This window comes from Pinus tabuliformis, chromosome J (genome assembly GCF_031772625.1).
Source record: "Pinus tabuliformis cultivar Carrire ecotype Pingquan chromosome J, CPIR1, whole genome shotgun sequence".
NCBI classification, from domain to species: domain Eukaryota; kingdom Viridiplantae; phylum Streptophyta; class Pinopsida; order Pinales; family Pinaceae; genus Pinus; species Pinus tabuliformis.
Window position 1 is genome coordinate 80,619,028 of NC_142295.1, and position 18,462 is coordinate 80,637,489.

The 18,462-nt window shown below is 39.3% G+C and overlaps 1 non-coding gene across 1 annotated transcript; it reads left to right on the plus strand.

Moving 5' to 3' along the window:
- The first annotated feature begins 15,545 nt into the window (after window positions 1-15,545).
- TRNAK-CUU (transfer RNA lysine (anticodon CUU)) lies at window positions 15,546-15,617 on the plus strand. Its single transcript has one exon. It is a non-coding gene; the product is annotated as a tRNA-Lys (tRNA).
- Window positions 15,618-18,462: the final 2,845 nt, after the last annotated feature.

Genomic DNA, 18,462 nt, shown 5'->3' on the forward strand with positions numbered 1-18,462 from the left:
GGAATATAAGCCATACTTGTTTCTTGGAATTTCTAAGGGTTTTAGATGTCCCATCTACTGTTATTTGATAAGCCAATTCCCGAGCTAACAGTTTATCGGGCACATATAGGGGAAGGACATGGGGTTTAGTAAGGCTACCAAAAAGCCTTATATAAGTAAATTTTTCCTCCCCAAACCAACTGCCTACTGCTGTCAAATCTGTTTCTGCTTCCGGGGATATCCTGGGAGCAGGCTTATTAAAAATAGAGTAATAAACAGGCAAAATAAAACCGTTGCAGATTTTATACAGATGATTTTTGTAATTAGCCTTCCATAACTGCTCATGATAGATATGGATTGGTTTAGGGTCTGCGGGGGTCCATCTCCACCCGAGCAATGGAAATTCAAAATTGAAACAAACAGTATCCATAATGAATGCACTGTAATAGAATGGGGGAATGGTCCTAGTAGTTTGATATACATTTGCTCTGTACTCTAGAATTGTTGTGGCTAGTTTATCAGACAAAATATTTGCCCAATCCATCACATAGCCATTGATTGCAGCCTCCATTAGAGGGACAATTTCTATAGTGAACTTAGTAGAATCATGTATTCCCCACATTCTACACATCATAGCTCCGGCATAACAGTAAGGAGAAGCCAATGAGTCTACAGAGTACTTACCCGATGACTCGTGCTTGTGTTTCTCAGGGAAATGTTTCCAATGCTTAATTGGGGCTAACTCTTATTCGTTTTCCTTTGCAAAGGCTTCTAAGAATGTTTTGTTGTACCACTTCTCAAGCTCAAGTAAGTGATACATTTTCCTTAGATCATCAGGCTGAAACAAGTTGAATATCCTCCCGTCAACTGTGCAAAAGGTTCTGTTTGTAACTGGAATTTTCTCTACCACCCATCTTACCACCTCAGCATATGGCAGGACTTTAGATCGTGTTGCTATCCTGTGAAGAAAAGAGCATGCCAATTCATTAAGAGTTCCTTCAGACTTATTAGTTGAATCAGTCATGGCCTCTTATGATAATTCTTCGGGCTCTTCTACTTCAATTAGATTATAGATACTCTCCCAGCTAGTGTTTCTCAGTCCGAGACACGTCGTATTTGATATTAATCCCTTTTTGCTTGGTCCTGGATCTTTTACTGGAGGAGTTGTTGTTGTAGACTTCTTTGATTTTTTCCCCATTTTCTTCAAATTTATAGTTTCAGAGGAATTCTGCACAAGTAATTGAAAAACCGTGATACAGAGAAATGCTGTTATAGGCCAATATGATAATGAAAAGAGTTATGTCGATTGGCAGGTGATAATGAAATATAGTAAAGATTACTGCGGATAAAATCTAAATAAAATATCTACCCTTAACTGCTTCATTGAATAGTCGTTTAACTGGTCAATCGTGGTAAATAAGATCTTAAATGCCCATCATGTCACTCATATGCCGAATGATTAATTCAAGCGTGCCTTAGATTTCTTTGATGGATGATCAGTGGTAAATCGCAAATCGGTGATCGGGAATGTCAAGGGAAAGGCTTTAAGACTTGCTTTAAATATCTCCGATCACCGAAAGGTGATACAATGCATGCAAACCATTTTAAATATTTTTTAGAGATGTGCGCCTAATTAATATATCGCAATCGGGACTTGGCTCAGGCTTTATTGATTTGTCAATGTGATTTCGCCGATTGCCGATTGCGATATGCTTTATCGCATCGAAGGTTTTGAGCATGCCCTTTGTTCATGTGTTGGCTTATTGTTGACATTTTAGATTTGTCGATTGCAATATGCTTTATCAGATCGAAGGAATTAAAGGGCTCTATTTTAGTATGCTTGGCATTTAGCTTCTCTGATTTCTCGATTGCGATTGCCTTTTCGAATCGGAGAGGATGGATGAGGTTCTTTGTGGCTTTGTGTATATTTCCTTTGTTATTGCGATATGCGATCTTCCGATCGCTTTATTGCAATAACGAAGAGTTTTATAATATTTTTAAATTCACACCTTTATTTCCATTCAAAAGGCTTTTAAATGGATTCATTTATCTTAAGCCTTTTAATAAGGGTTTTTCCTTATGATGGGTTTGTTAGTGTCAGTCTTTCCAGCCTTCCTCCAGTGATCAAATATGCTCTTACAAAGTGGTCTCAGAGTGTCGAGGTCAAATTTTGTCATTTCAGTGAGTCTTCAAGCAAAATTTGGTCACTAGACATTAGGTCTAGGGTTTGCTTTCACTCCTTCTAAAGTTGTCCAAATGTCGGTCCATGTCATCATTCAGCTGAGTCTATCATCATTCATAGGGTTGTCCTCATCATGTCAGGTTCCATTGGGTCATTTTACAGCTTATTCATGCTTCAGTTGTGCCTTGGTAAGTTCCATTTCCCTCTCCTAGGGTTTTGAAGGCAATTTCTCTTGGACAGTCAAATCATCGGCAAAACTTGTATCCTGATGTTCATACACCTTCCCCTATCCTTAAAGTACCTTATCAAATGCTTCCCATCACTGAGATCCCCCAAATTCCTCATTTTCGCACAAACCCTAGTTTCTTGCTACAACTTGGCAATTTTCTAGGTTGGACCTGTGTTTTGCCCTTTTGGACCCCTTCCCCTCACTGGATTTCTGAGATTCCACTTTCCCCTGCTTCCTAACATCCCTCCCCACTCCCAAAAATTTCCTTAAGAATTTAGAAGCCCCTTATCCCCTTCATTTCGCTTCATTTCGACAAAATCCCTTGTTCCACACATCGGGATAAGTTTCACTCAAATGATGTTTCTGAGCAATCAAAAATGAATTTGGGAAAACTGAGAGAGGTTTTTGTCCACAACATGCCAAGGAAGAAAAACATCCTTCACTTTTTACACAGGTGTCATGGTTTTAGAGAAATGTCAAAAATACCGTTGCCTCAGGAGAATCGAATGCACCTCTGAAGTTACCTTGGGAAAATCAAGTTTTCTCCTAACTTGGTTGGCCAAATGACTTTCGTGATGAGTCAAATGATAACTAGACACAAAGAGCTTTCCAATGAGCTATCATGAGCTCAATTTGGAGTTGAGGAAGGCATTCAAAAGTTGACTGCAACAGCACTCTGCCTTGAGGCAGCCTCATTTGGCACATTTTGACCAGTCTTGGGAGATTTGATTTTTGATAGGGCAAATGAACTCCAAATTGAAAAATTCTAGTTGTGTTGGAAATTAGACTCAAAGACCTTTCCAACGAGCTATCCTGCGCCCAATTTGGACACCGGGAAGGCCTCCAAAAAGCATCTGAAAGTCGCGCTACGCGTAGGGCTCAAGCGTGCTACGCGTCAGGGTTTTGGCTCAACGCGTAGCGCGCCGCGCGCTACCCTTAAGTTGGGGAGGTCCATTTCACAAAAACTCAGCATTTTTGGATTTTTCATGACAAATTACACTTGCTCAGCCACTGCCAAGACATTTCATGGAGATTTGAGCCCCCAAAAGGTCAAAAAACAAGCAAAAAATGACCTTCTGCCACTTTTTGGACACACAGGAAGTAGTCTTGGGAGATTGCATTTTTGGAGGGGCAAATGGCCACCAAATTGAGAAATTCCACTTGGGCTGGAGAGTAGACATCCAGACCTTTCCAACAAGCCCACTTGTGCCTCATTTGGATGTCAGGAAGTGCCTCAAAAGTGGCCTGAAAGGCGCGCTACGTGTTGGGAAAATTTGCCAGTTTTGCACCTTCAGCTCAAGAAAACGCAGCATTGACTAGTTTTGACTTTTTGGTGGGATTTTTCATCCTCTTTGATGTAATTGATGTAATTTCATGTTGACATGACACTTTTTTACCTATTCTAGAAGATTCATTCATAAAATGGCAAAAAATTAATGAATGAATTGGTTTCCTAGCTTATAGAGGCAAGTTGTTTTAATTGCCTAGATTGTAGTGCTCAGTTTAGAATTGATTGAAACAGCTCCTAGGATGATGAGCTCGACCCCTAGAGGCAAAGGAATGTGTTGGCTTGCCTATATTATGTATTTTCTCAATCATTTTCAGAGGTTGGAGAGGTTGGACTCTTGAGGGATAAGCTTAGACTGTATTACTCTTTGTATCTCTGCAATTTTGGCAAAGGAAAGACCAGGGTTTTGCAGCACTATTTGGGATTCCTGTGGTGATTTGTGTTGATGGTGTGCTTCTCTCATGTACTTGTAAGTTTGTTATGTGTATCATTTTCCTACTCCTCTCTTCTGCAAATTAAGTAAATGAAGTGTTAAGGTAGAATTCATGGTTTCTATGCTCTGCCTTTAAGTTTGCTTAATATCTATGTTTTCATCTGTTTAAGGAGAATTCTCGATGGTTTCTTGCTCTCCTTAGCTCCTCACCGGTCATATCCATCCATTCACTTATTTCAAAGGCATCAAGACAATCTCCTACCTTGCCCCAAAAAGACCTCTGCAAAAACTATGTCTCATCCCCGCACCCAAAATTGTCGTGCTCAGCTTTCCAACAAAACCCTAAAAATCTAAAATCAAACTTTCCCTATCAGTTTACTAGCCTAAAATCAGTGTTCTTTATTGGTCATCTCAGCCCTTTGAAGACCTTTTACCGAGATAGACCCGGAGATAGCCCTCTCCTGTCCTCGTAGGGCTAGTTACGAGGCTAAGTAGTTTGATGTTGCCTTAGATTTTGCCTTCCTCAGCCTGAGGCAGATTCGAGCGCTAACATATTGGCGACCATACTGGGGAAGAACAAATGGTTTACTTGTTGATGTCATTTGTTTTATAAGCTACAGACGGAGCCTGAAGTTATGCCAGGTAGCCTTCAAAACGCTTTTGCTTTGCATTAGCGGAAGTAGATAAACGCTGCTTCAGTCAATCTCCGGTCTAGCTTGTAAACGTGACGTCTAACTTGTTAATTTCCCCAGTACATGTATCAAGGTCAGATCTGATTGTTGATGGTGGTCAACGATCAGACACTGGCAAGGCTGAAATCATTCATCTGGTGACTCTAAATCAATTTCGAGATCAGATCCAAAGACTCCACTGGAGGATGATCCCAACCAGCAAAAACATGAAAGGACAACATGGACAAATCAGGTATTCAACTTGGAATTTCATCCAAGACATTTTGTTCTTTGTCATAAATTATTTCTTCTCTTTTCCCAAGAATGTCAAGAAGGCTTTGCAAAGTATACTATGCTTGAGAAAATATCCTCGGCCTGCAGTTGATTCTTTCCCTTTGAAGATTGTGAATACCAAAGATTTGCATGCCCTTGAGCTTGATCAGGATCCTTTTTCCGAATTTTGTGATGACCATCTTCAAATTGATGAGTCTCAAGAGACCAAGACTAATTCTATATACCTGCTGTACATACCCCTACACCTTGTAAAATTCCAGATCGGTATAAACCTCTTGTTTTACCTTCTATTCTCCATGCTTTCCCCAAAAACTATGATCTATACTTGCCGAGGTTTGATGGTGAAAGTAAGAATGTCAACGCTGAGCAACATGTGTAGAATTTTGAGTCTTTTCTAGACCTTTTTGAAGTTGATAGCGAAGATGTTAGTATAAGGCTTTTTGCTCTTTCTTTGCAAGCCAAAGTGAAGAGTTGGTTCAAAACCCTGCCTGATGCAAGCATTTCAAATTTCCAGCGGTTTGTCAAAGTTTTTCTCAACAGGGGGATGATCGGGCAGAACCTTTTCCTTATTATAGAAGAGTATAATCAGCTGAAAAGACTACCAGGGGAGATAGTACAACAGTTTTCGGCCAGATTTAATCAAGTTTATTATTCGATGCCAGTTGATATAAGGCCTACTCCTAGATCGGCTCTCTTGCATTATCCGGGTGCCTTTGATCCGGAGATGGAGTTTCCGCTGAGAGAAAGGGATATTGCAACACTTCACGAGATGCAAAACAGTGCAGTAAATGTAGAGGCTCATCTGTTGATCCGAAGGGAAAGGTTGAAGGAAGAAGAGATGAAAAACATAGATCCGGAAAAATCGACAGCTCTAGAGGTAAAGCTTGATATTTTGGTAAGTGCACTGGAAAAGATGATGGACAAGATCAACGCAAGGAATGAGAATAATGTTCAAGCTCATGGCGCGCTGATTGAAGAAGAACAAGTTGTTGATCCAAAACATTTTGTTTCTTATCCTAGTTGTCATAGATCTGATAATGATTGTTTTGTAAATCACCTTGGCGAAGAAAGAACTGTTGATATGACCTGCATGCTTGATGATATGTTTTATACCAATTATTTGCCTCAGTTTGATCAGTATGATGATGATTATGTTCTCCAAACAGAAGCTAATCTTGCAATCAAACAAGTAGCTAGTTTGTGGGAGGAAAAAGTTCATTTTCAGCAGCTTGAATACAATGTTCAGCCATCACATATCAGCTATGACATTGACAAGGAAAGTGCAGCAAATTTTGAAGTAAGTGAAGGATCTTTACCTTTTTGTTTTGATTCATGTCAGTTCATCAGAGACAACTTCCATGCAATCAGAAATCAGCTATCAACTAGTCTTGATTTGGATCCTCTTGAGCGCGATGAAAACTTTGTTCCAGACTTCTCATATTCAGATTTGCAGCCCCCAAATTCCATTGGTTGTCAAGTTGCAGATGAAGGCATGGAAGCTGACATATTTGATCAAATGATACAAGAAGGTTCCCTACCTTTCTGTTTTGAATCATTTCAGCTTTTGAAGGGAACTTTGCATAATACATCTTCAGTGAAGAATGAGCAGCATGTAGGCAATCATGTAATCACAATGGAACCAATAGAAAATGGGTTTCAGCAGTCTTTTCAAGTTTTTCATGATCCAATAGCTGATGTTTTGGATGAGGTTTGCAGTCAAAGTCTTTCTCCATTAACTACATGTGAGTTTGAAACATGTGCTGATATGAACTTGATCCGGCAGCCGGTTTCTTTGTCATTTTCAGTAGGGGTCTCGTCACAAGGCTCAGATCAAAGTTTGCATTCATGGTATGAGGAGAAAAGAAGTAATCCATTGGATGAGCAAAGTTCCAGTGTGCTTGAATTTCAAGATCCTTATGCAGTGTTTTTGGAGGCGGATAAAGAATTCATATCATTCAATGGATCTGTTTCTAAGTTGTCATGGGAGTTGCCTTTCAGTAGTTCTCTCTTGTTTTTCATAAGCGAGCATTTGCGGAGAATTCAAACAGCAAACGGAATACTTACTTGGTTGCATTGGTTGTTTCATTTCACTTGATCAGATGATGAATGAAACTGTTAGAGTAGGTTTTGATGAATAAGCTCCACTTTGAGCATCATTTTCAGTTGGTCGATTGTGTTTAAGTATCGAGTCAGTTTTTAGTTGAGTCATGAGTCCTTTGTGAGTCAATTTTCAGTCTTGTTGTTAAGTTAGTTTGTGTCGGTTTTCAGTCATGCATTGTAGTTTGAGTTTTTGACTCCATTGCCCAATGGATAAGGCGCTGGTCTGCTATCCCAAAGATCTGCCGTTCTTGGCACCTCCAAGGAGCTACCATCCCCATTGGAGCCAATGTTAGTGTCAGTCTTTCCAGCCTTCCTCCAGTGATCAAATATGCTCTTACAAAGTGGTCTCAGAGTGTCAAGGTCAAATTTTGTCATTTCAGTTAGTCTTCAAGCAAAATTTGGTCACTAGACATTAGGTCTAGGGTTTACTTTCACTTCTTCTAAAGTTTTCCAAATGTCGGTCCATGTCATCATTCAACTGAGTCTATCATCATTCATAGGGTTGTCCTCATCATGTCAGGTTCCATTGGGTCATTTTACAGCTTATTCATGCTTCAGTTGTGCCTTGGTAAGTTCCATTTCCCTCTCCTAGGGTTTTGAAGGCAATTTCTCTTGGACAGTCAAATCATCGGCAAAACTTGTATCCTAATGTTCATACACCTTCCCCTATCCTTAAAGTACCTTATCAAATGCTTCCCATCACTGAGATCCCCCAAATTCTTTATTTTCGCACAAACCCTAGTTTCTTGCTACAACCTGGCAATTTTCTAGGTTGGACTTGTGTTTTGCCCTTTTGGACCCCTTCCCCTCACTGGATTTCTGAGATTCCACTTTCCCCTGCTTCCTAACATCCCTCCCCACTCCCAAAAATTTCTTTAAGAATTTAGAAGCCCCTTATCCCCTTCATTTCGCTTCATTTCGACAAAATCCCTTGTTCCACACATCGGGATAAGTTTCACTCAAATGATGTTTCTGAGCAATCAAAAATGAATTTGGGAAAACTAAGAGAGGTTTTTGTCCACAACATGCCAAGGAAGAAAACCTCCTTCACTTTTTACATAGGTGTCATGGTTTTAGAGAAATGTCAAAAATATCGTTGCCTCAGGAGAATCGAATGCACCTCTGAAGTGACCTTGGGAAAATCAAGTTTTCTCCTAGCTTGGTTGGCCAAATGACTTCTTGATGAGTCAAATGATAACTAGACACAAAGATCTTTCCAATGAGCTATCATGAGCTCAATTTGGAGTTGAGGAAGGCATTCAAAAGTTGACTGCAACAGCACTCTGCCTTGAGGCAGCCTCATTTGGCACATTTTGACCAGTCTTGGGACATTTGATTTTTGATAGGGCAAATGAACTCCAAATTGAAAAATTCCAGTTGTGTTGGAAAGTATACTCAAAGACCTTTCCAACGAGCTATCCTGCACCCAATTTGGACACCGGTAAGGCTTCCAAAAAGCATATGAAAGTCGCGCTACGCGTAGGGCTCAGGCACGCTACGCGTCAGGGTTTTGGCTCAACGCGTAGCGCGCCGCGCGCTACCCTTAAGTTGGGGAGGTCCATTTCACAAAAACTCAGCATTTTTGGATTTTTCATGACAAATTACACTTGCTCAGCCACTTCCAAGACATTTCATGGAGATTTGAGCCCCCAAAAGGTCAAAACACAAGCAAAAAATGACCTTCTGCCACTTTTTGGACACACAGGAAGCAGTCTTGGGAGATTGCATTTTTGGAGGGGCAGATGGCCACCAAATTGAGAAATTCCACTTGGGCTGGAGAGTAGACATCCAGACCTTTCCAACAAGCCCACTTGTGCCTCATTTGGATGTCGGGAAGTGCCTCAAAAGTGGCCTGAAAGGCGCGCTACGCGTTGAGAAATGGCGCGCTACGCGTTGGGAAAATTTGCCAGTTTTGCACCTTCAGCTCAAGAAAACGCAGCATTGACTAGTTTTGACTTTTTGGTGGGATTTTTCATCCTCTTTGATGTAATTGATGTAATTTCATGTTGACATGACACTTTTTTACCTATTCTAGAAGATTCATTCATAAAATGGCAAAAAATTAATGAATGAATTGGTTTCCTAGCTTATAGAGGCAAGTTGTTTTAATTGCCTAGATTGTAGTGCTCAGTTTAGAATTGATTGAAACAGCTCCTAGGATGATGAGCTCGACCCCTAGAGGCAAAGGAATGTGTTGGCTTGCCTATATTATGTATTTTCTCAATCATTTTCAGAGGTTGGAGAGGTTGGACTCTTGAGGGATAAGCTTAGACTGTATTACTCTTTGTATCTCTGCAATTTTGGCAAAGGAAAGACCAGGGTTTTGCAGCACTATTTGGGATTCCTGTGGTGATTTGTGTTGATGGTGTGCTTCTCTCATGTACTTGTAAGTTTGTTATGTGTATCATTTTCCTACTCCTCTCTTCTGCAAATTAAGTAAATGAAGTGTTAAGGTAGAATTCATGGTTTCTATGCTCTGCCTTTAAGTTTGCTTAATATCTATGTTTTCATCTGTTTAAGGAGAACTCTCGATGGTTTATTTCTCTCCTTAGCTCCTCACCGGTCATATCCATCCATTCACTTATTTCAAAGGCATCAAGACAATCTCCTACCTTGCCCCAAAAAGACCTCTGCAAAAACTGTGTCTCATCCCTGCACCCAAAATTGTTGTGCTCAGCTTTCCAACAAAACCCTAAAAATCTAAAATCAAACTTTCCCTATCAGTTTACTAGCCTAAAATCAGTGTTCTTTATTGGTCATCTCAGCCCTTTGAAGACCTTTTACCGAGATAGACCCGGAGAGAGCCCTCTCCTGTCCTCGTAGGGCTAGCTACGAGGCTAAGTGGTTTGATGTTGCCTTGGATTTTGCCTTCCTCAACCTGAGGCAGATTCAAGCGCTAACAGGGTTAATACCAATTTTATTTATGAACACACAAATCTTATCTAAGTTGATTTAAAGGGACCCATTTCTTATTTAAATTTTATGTAAAGATTTTTTAAGAAATTGGGGGTTGTTGTTTAGCACAACACACTGGTCCAGACTCCATTCCACATGGTCAATACTTTTTGAAATCTACCTTGATAAAGATGTTATTTAGGCCCAAAGATCGAATCCATTATATGCGCTCCCAAAAGAGAACGTTGCCTAAAAAAGTTGGCCCTTAATGAAACTAGTTTGCTGAAGACACAACTATTAGCAGATTATATAAGTGTCAGGGCCTTGGTTAGGTTCTTGTGGGATACATTCAATAAGCTAATTGGTTACCAAGAATTTAAAGATCCTAGGATTCATGGTTCCCCTTTCACATTTGTAAAAAATATAGCTTGTCGAAATCCAAAGTTGTTTTCTAGAACTCACATGGGAATGCCTCCAATCTAGTATCTTTATCTTCCATTGTTCTCTAAGGGCTCTTGTCTACTCATTAAGATTCAATTTATATATGCATGTTGGTGTTAAGGGTGGCTTTGTTATGCACTAGCACTCTGCCCATCAACGGGACTTCCATGAGGGAAGTTGTGAAAATGTTGCTTTTCTACAGCACAGATGAACGAATTAGAAAGAAAGAAGCTACCACTTTGTCTCCCCATCTCAAGAGGAATCCCAGTTCTTTTAGATATGCTTCCCCTTCTGTAGGTACTATCACATGTCCATTTAATGACAATAAATGTGACATAGACTTGTGACCTTTATCTTAATTTATATTTGATATTAAAAGCATTGTTCAATGATGCCCTTTACGTTGTTGAACCATAGGAGAATTTTAGTCAAATATAAGTACTATATCTCTATCTTATATTGGATTTATTAGTTTGTTCCAAATAGGAGATACATCTATTGCAGTGGAAACATTTCACCAATCCCTTGCATAGAAGTAGTTGTTATCCCCCAAGTCACCAAGAACAAAGTTATAGGCAAATAATAGACATGTTGGGTCTTCAACAAAGACATCAGAGGATCCTCCAGCCAGATTTGGTAACAATTCATAACATAGCTAGAATCTCACTTTCTTAATAGTAGCACGTATATGAGCTATTGTTTTGTAGCATATCCTTCAAAACAAGAATCAAGTTGAGTTTCACATTCCCTTTAGTGTATATGATAGGGTATTTTTACAGCCCAACTGTGAAACATCTTATGCAGGGTAGCCTGTTTTGAGATTGTTCTATCAAAGAGATGATGACAAAGGAATAGATGTAGAACAATGCGGTTTATTCTAAATTAAACATTGTAGAGAGTAAAGCTTCAACAACTATATCATAAAGCACAAGGACAATCAAACAACCTTGTTAGGTGGATTAGATGTTTCCTTTGATTTACATATATTTATGGAAAGACAAATATATGATTCAACAAATAGAGTTTCAACAACATTGCTAAAGAAAAAGGCAAAAGCCTAGTGCTTTTAGCATGGTTAGCATGAAAGTCCAGACTCCATTCCACATGGTCAAGACTTTTTGAAATCTACCTTGATGAAGAGGTTATTTAGGCCCAAAGATCAAGTCCATTCTATGCGCTCCCAAAAGAGAATGTTGTCTAAAAAAAGTTGGCCCTGAATGAAGCTAGTTTGCTGAAGACACAACTATTAGCAGGATATATAAGCGCCAGGGCCTTGGTTAGGTTCTTGTAGGATACATTCAATAAGCTAATTGGTTACCAAGAATTTAAAGAGCCTAGGATTCATGGCTCCCCTTTCACATTTGTAAAAAATATGGCTTGTCAAAATCCAAAGTTTCTTTCTAGAACTCACATGAGAATGCATCCTCACAAGGGAATGCATCCAATCTAGTATCTTTATCTTCCATTGTTTTGTAAGGGATCTTATCTACTCATCAAGATTCAATGCATATGTGCATGTTCGTGTTAAGGGTGGCTTTGTTATGCACTAGCACTCTGCCCATCAATAGGCCTTCCATGAGGGAAGTTGTGAAAATGTTTCTTTTCTGTAGCACAGATGAACGAATTAGAAAGGAAGCAGCTACCACTTTGTCTCCCCATCTCTAGAGGAATCCCATTTCTTTTAGATATGGTTCCCCTTCTGTATGCACTAGCACATGTCCATTTAATGACAATAAATGTGGTATAGACTTGTGGCCTTTATATTAATTTATATATGATATTAAAATCATTGTTCAGTGATGTACTTTACGTTATTGAACTGTAGGAGAATTTGATTCAAAGAGAACTACTAGATCTCTATCTTATATTGGCTTTATTAGTTTGTTCCAAACAGGAGATACATCTATCCCAGTGGAAACATTTCACCAATCCCTTGCACAGAAGCAGTTGTCATCCCCCAAATCACCAAGAAAAAAGTTACAGAAAAATAATGTTTGCATTATGATACAGGTGTTGTCCTTGATGGAAACTCACTCATATGAAAGATCACAGTACAGCAGGTTAACAGCAAAGAATTACAGATCAGACTACAAATAATGAAGAAAGAGAGGTATATGCAGGTTCACCTTAACCAAGGTGCATATACACGCAGGTTCATTGAACACAAGTAGCGTATACGTACACACGCACTTTCACAGAAGGAAAAGCACATATATCTTGGAAAACTAAGTTTTTGGTCCATGGTATTTTGATCCATGGTATTGGTCCAAGGTATCTGGTCTGAGGTATTGACCCTAGGTATTTGGTCCAAGGTATTGGTCCTAAGTGGTTTTGGTCCATGGTATTGAGAAAGGCCTAAAACTATAAAAGAAGAAGAAGATAATTAGGCCAAGTGTGCAAGTATCGAATATTTGATGAAGTGTGAGATCTAGTATGCAGGTTATTGGCTTATGGTGTTGTGCTTGATCTGAACCAAGGATGAACCTTAGCATTTGATGAAGGATAAGATCTAATGATGAATCGGGATCTTAAGGCTTGAGATGAATTATCTTTATGTGGTTTGATCATGTATAGTCTAGATCTGAATATTGACACGTGTTATTCTGTAAATATTATGATCTAGGTATAACTGAAGTCTGGAATAGCTACAGAATTATGAATTAATATTTAGAGATGTATACACTGGTTGGATTTGATAAAAGCGTGTATACACACAGGTTTGACACATGGAAGTAGCGTATACCTTATAAAGTATGTTTCAGTTGTTTCTGCTTGCGGTTGCAGAGTTCTAGGTTATGGTTTGGGTTCTGGTCGCTGTATTCTGGTGACAGTATTCTAACCGATAAGATTGACTGTCAAAGTAATTGATTGATTCAGTTGATTCAGAAAGTGATGTTTGAGTTTTAGTGATCGGTTGATGCAGATGTATTTGATTACAGTTATGATATTGTTGATGGATCCAGTCTTAAAATTTATGAAACGTGGTCTCTGAAGAAAGAAAGAAGGTCATAGCCTTCTGTAGGTCAGCGCCTACGTACTCGTAAACATATCGGCTAGTACAAAAGCTAGGGGGTTGTAGTTCCCTTCCAGTAGAAGCTGGAGAACGAGAGAAGGTTGTAGCCTTCTGCAGGTAGAAGCCTACGTACTGGTATGAGTCTAAACCAGTACAATGTTGTAAACAGATTTTCTTATTATTAAAAGAAGACAAGGACGACAACAGCAGGTGGTTTTCACCCACATTGGGTTTCAACCTTAAATCTTGGTGTTCATGTGTGTTGCTTATGTGTGATACTTTAATCTATTTACTGCACTATCTAATAAATCTCTGATATACTGTTTAAAGTTCAATGCATGATTAATTGGCTAAATCAGAAGTTCTCTGCATATACGTTGGTTGCTTTAAGTACAGTCGCGTGTATACGCAAATTCACTTAGCTGAAGTAGCGTATACAAATCGGTTTGGGAATTAAAATTATTGATCTGATAACACTGATTCACCCCCCTCTCAGTGTTATTTCCAACAATTGGTATCAGAGCAGGTCCTTCAGAAGAAGCTTGATCGCTTGAAGGGAAATCTATCATCATGAGTAATCAAGAAAACGTGGGATCCATCAGACCGCCAATCTTTGATGGGAGAAACTTTGTTTATTGGAATATAAGAACCACGACCTATCTACAATCACTTGGAACGGATGTCTGGGAAATCGTGGAAGGAGGATATACATTTCCATCAGAAATTCCTATAGATACAACAAGTAAAAAGCAATATAAAACCAATGCTAGGGTTGTCAATACATTATTGGGAAGTTTGTCGCCATCAGAGTTTGTCAAAATCATGCAGCTCAAAACAACCAAAGGAATATGGGACAAAATCATTTTGAGCTATGAAGGAGACTCTCAGGTAAAACGTGCTAAACTTCAAACTCTCAGAATTCAGTATGAAACTCCTAAGATGCACAGTGATGAAAATATAACCAGTCACTTATTACGTATAGATGAGGTTGTTAATTGTATGAAGAATCTGGGTGAAGATATAAAGGAAGTTACCTTAGTTGAAAAAGTTTTAAGATCCTTGTTGACACCTAATCCTCAGCGGTTGGGTGAACCCGGAATGTGAACAGTCATCAAGAAGATGAACTGATCAGTCACATTCATGTATATAAACGATAGCTACCTAATGAAATATACGAATCAGTTTTTCTGCCAAGTCTGGAGTTACTCCTGGCCTGACATGGTATCAGAGCCAAATTCTAAAATAGTCGTAACTCCCTGCCACTACCTCTGTCCTGAAATATCATTACTCTGTCCTGAGCGCCACTCTGTCCTGAGCGCTGCCTCTGTCCTGCGTCTCTGCCACGCCTGTGCTGCCCTAACGCTCTCTCACCTAACGTTCTCTCACCTAACGCTCTCACCGTTCTGAGAGACTCCATGCGCAGCGAAAACACCATCGACAAGATTGTTGAACGCTGCCTGATCCAGGGTTTTCATCCTTTTACCAGTTGGGAAGGTTTTTGAGACGTGAATCCAGATTTTGGTGCCATTCCGGTGATGCAAATCTCCATTGTGGAGGACGCAGCTGGACTGTTGAACGCTGCCTGACAAAGAATGTGGTATCATCGTTCTGAATGCGCAGTGCATTAAAACTGGTAACGGGTTTGTATATGCATTGTTTACACGCTGTTTGTATATGCCTTGGACACTGTCGGTTCAGTTATTGGATATACAATGTATACAACGCTGCTTATATTGAATTCATAATGTATACAATGCTGAGAATTGTTGCGGTGTTTTATGTCTGCCACCCGTTGCCATGAAAACAAAAATTTAATCCATTCTGCTGAGAATTGTTGCGCCACCCGTTGCCATGAAAACAAAAATTTTCTGCTGAGTATTGTTGCGGATTTCTAGTCTCCGGTTGGAACCGTCCGTGGCAAGAAGATCTCTCACTTATATCATTTGAACTCCAACGTGATACGTGAATACATCCGTCCTCTTTTTAGAGATTTCAAATAAGTCGTTCAATGCTCTGTAGTGCTCTCTAGCTCAGTTGGTAGAGCGCAAGGCTCTTAACCTTTTGGTCGTGGGTTCGTGCCCCACGGTGGGCGTTTAAGTTGATTTTGATATTTTCGTAAAAACATATTCAGCTATCGCATGAATTTCAGTGTTTTGAGTAAAACTGGTAGCGAACTCCCCAAGTCTCTTCAGTAATTACATGTGGACCAGTCATGTGGCTTCTTGTGTTGGCAATCTGAGTTTAATCAACCAGAGCGACGGTAATAGCACAACATATTGTTTGCGATCTAATTGTTCCATTACCATGTCCCGCGGACGTTTGGGCAGCGTTTAACACAAGCACTTAAATTGTTTATGCAGTGATATATATGTGGTGATATATGTTACAGTGGTAGTATGTTATCAGCATTCGTTTCAATGGTCAATAACATATAAATGGCATAGCAGAATCAGAATCATTCTTTTAGCAGCAAAAGTTTTTTTTCCTCAAAAGCACATTTTTTTTTGTCAGCAGAAGTAATTTTCTACAGAATGCATTCAATCATCTCTATGGTAGGAATAGTTCTCACTGGCAAGGAGAACTATCCTGAATGGTCCCGGATGGTAAAACACACCCTCATCTACAATGAGTTGTGGAAAGGAGTGTGTGTCGGAGAAGAAGACAAAGACCCAGTGCAGCCTACATCAGATAAAGAGCTTGTCATTTGGGAAAACAAGAACAGCAAAGCCTATGCATTGATCGTAGCATCTGTAAATGAAGAAGTAAGTCGTCATATTTCATCTTATTCAACTGCGTTGAAGCTTTACAAAAGCTGAAAGAACTCTATGACTCACATTTTGCACTTGAAGTTGTTCAGCTCATGATTAAACTCTTCACTCTTGAACTAAAAAATCATGATCCTCTTGCTCTTGCATCTGAAGTAAAGTCTATAATGCATGATATTAAATCCACTAAGGTTGAGCTGGATATCCCTCTTATTGCTTTTTTCAAGGCACTCTATCCTACCTACTCCAATTATCTTGAGTCTTTACAAGCAAATGGAAATCTTAAAGATATAACCTTTGACTCTCTTGTGAAAAAGTTTGCTGAAAGAGAGAAAGCCTTTGGAAAGAAGACAGTCCCTGAATCTTCTGAAGAGACTGTGTGCCTTGCTCATAAAGAAAAGCATCCTGCTCAAGACTCTACAAGAGGAAGAGGTGGACGAAGAGGAAGAGGAAGATATTTCAGAGGCAGGGGGGGCAGACATTCTCAAGGAGAAAAGGCAGATCTGCATTGCATTCGCTGCAAACGAAATGGATCACATGATGCTTCTACATGCAAGCTACCATGGGATAAAATTGAGCAGAAAAGAAACCAGCAAAAAGGTAAAACTGATGATACAGACAAAGGTAAAGCACCTGAATCTGCTCACTATATTGAGGCACAATGTAACATTGGAGTAAATGAAGATTTGTTTAATGCTTCACTTGCTTCTTCGAAAAATTATTGGTTGCTTGATTCAGGAGCAACCTGTCATATGACTCATAGTAAAGATTTTTTTGAAGATTTCACTGACAATGTTGATGGAGCAGTATACTTTGCAGATCAGTCAAAAATCAAGCCATCAGGGCTTGGAAAAATCAGGCTTAAACTCCCTGGTCTTCCAGACTTTCTTCTGGATCATGTTCTATATCTCCCACAGCTCAAGAGAAACTTGTTGTCCTTGGTCCACATCCGCCAGCAAGGTCACTCCATTCATATGTTTGATGGCAAGCTTGAGGTAAGAAAAGCTTCTGACCACTCACTTGCCATGAGGGGAATAGAAGAAGAAAGGCTTCTCAAACTGCAAGGAACCTCTGCTCATGCACAACATTTCTCATATATTTCTCATCATGAAGAAGGTACACTTCCATCAAGTTTATTATGGCATGCTAGGTTTGGACATTTAGACTATGACAGTCTCCGCTTATTGAAGAAAAATGGTGTTGTTGGTTTGCCTACAATTCCTAGAAAACATAAGCAATGTGATGCTTGCATTCTAGGAAAGCATAGCAAACAGTCTTTTCATGATTCAAATTCAAGAGCACATAGGAAGCTTGAACTCATTCATTCAGATTTATGTGGTCCAATGCCTATTCCTTCTGCAAATGGAAATAAATATATCATGACATTTATTGATGATTACACCAGAATGTGTTGGGTTTATTTATTGAAGAACAAATCTGATGCTTTTCAAACATTCAAGAATTTTCATAAATGGATTGAAAATGATGCACAATCTCATATTGGGTCTATTCGCACTGATAATGGAAAAGAATATACATCAAATGAATTTGACAACTATCTTCGCCAACATGGGATCAAACATCAAACAACTGTACCTTATAATCCCCAACAAAATGGTGTAGCAGAAAGAATGAATAGAACAATCTTGAATATGGTACGATCCATGATTTTCTTCAAAAATGTAAAGATAATGTTTTGGGCTGACGCTGTTCTGTGTGCTGCATATATAAAGAATAGATGTCCATCAAATGCTATAAGAAACAAGACTCCTTATGAATTGTGGTATGGACATGTTCCTTCGGTAAAACATCTCAGGATCTTTGGTTCCACCTGTTATGATTTGATACCAAAGGTACATAGAAACAAACTTGGTGCTAGAAGTCGTAAGTGTATCTTCCTGGGGTATTCAAACACCTCTAAAGCATACCGTCTCTATGATGAAGTAAATAAAAAGTTTGTTGTATCTAGAGATGTCATTTTTCTTGAATCATCCAAATCTGACAGTGTTGTTGAGCGGCAACTTGATCGCTTGGATAGATTCACAAAAACGAAATCATTTCAAGAGTTTGATAATCAGATTCCACATCTTGAAGGGGGGATTCCTATACTAGATCAACATGTGGAATCTTCTTCTGAAGAACAATCTCCCCTGCATGAAACTCCAACACCGG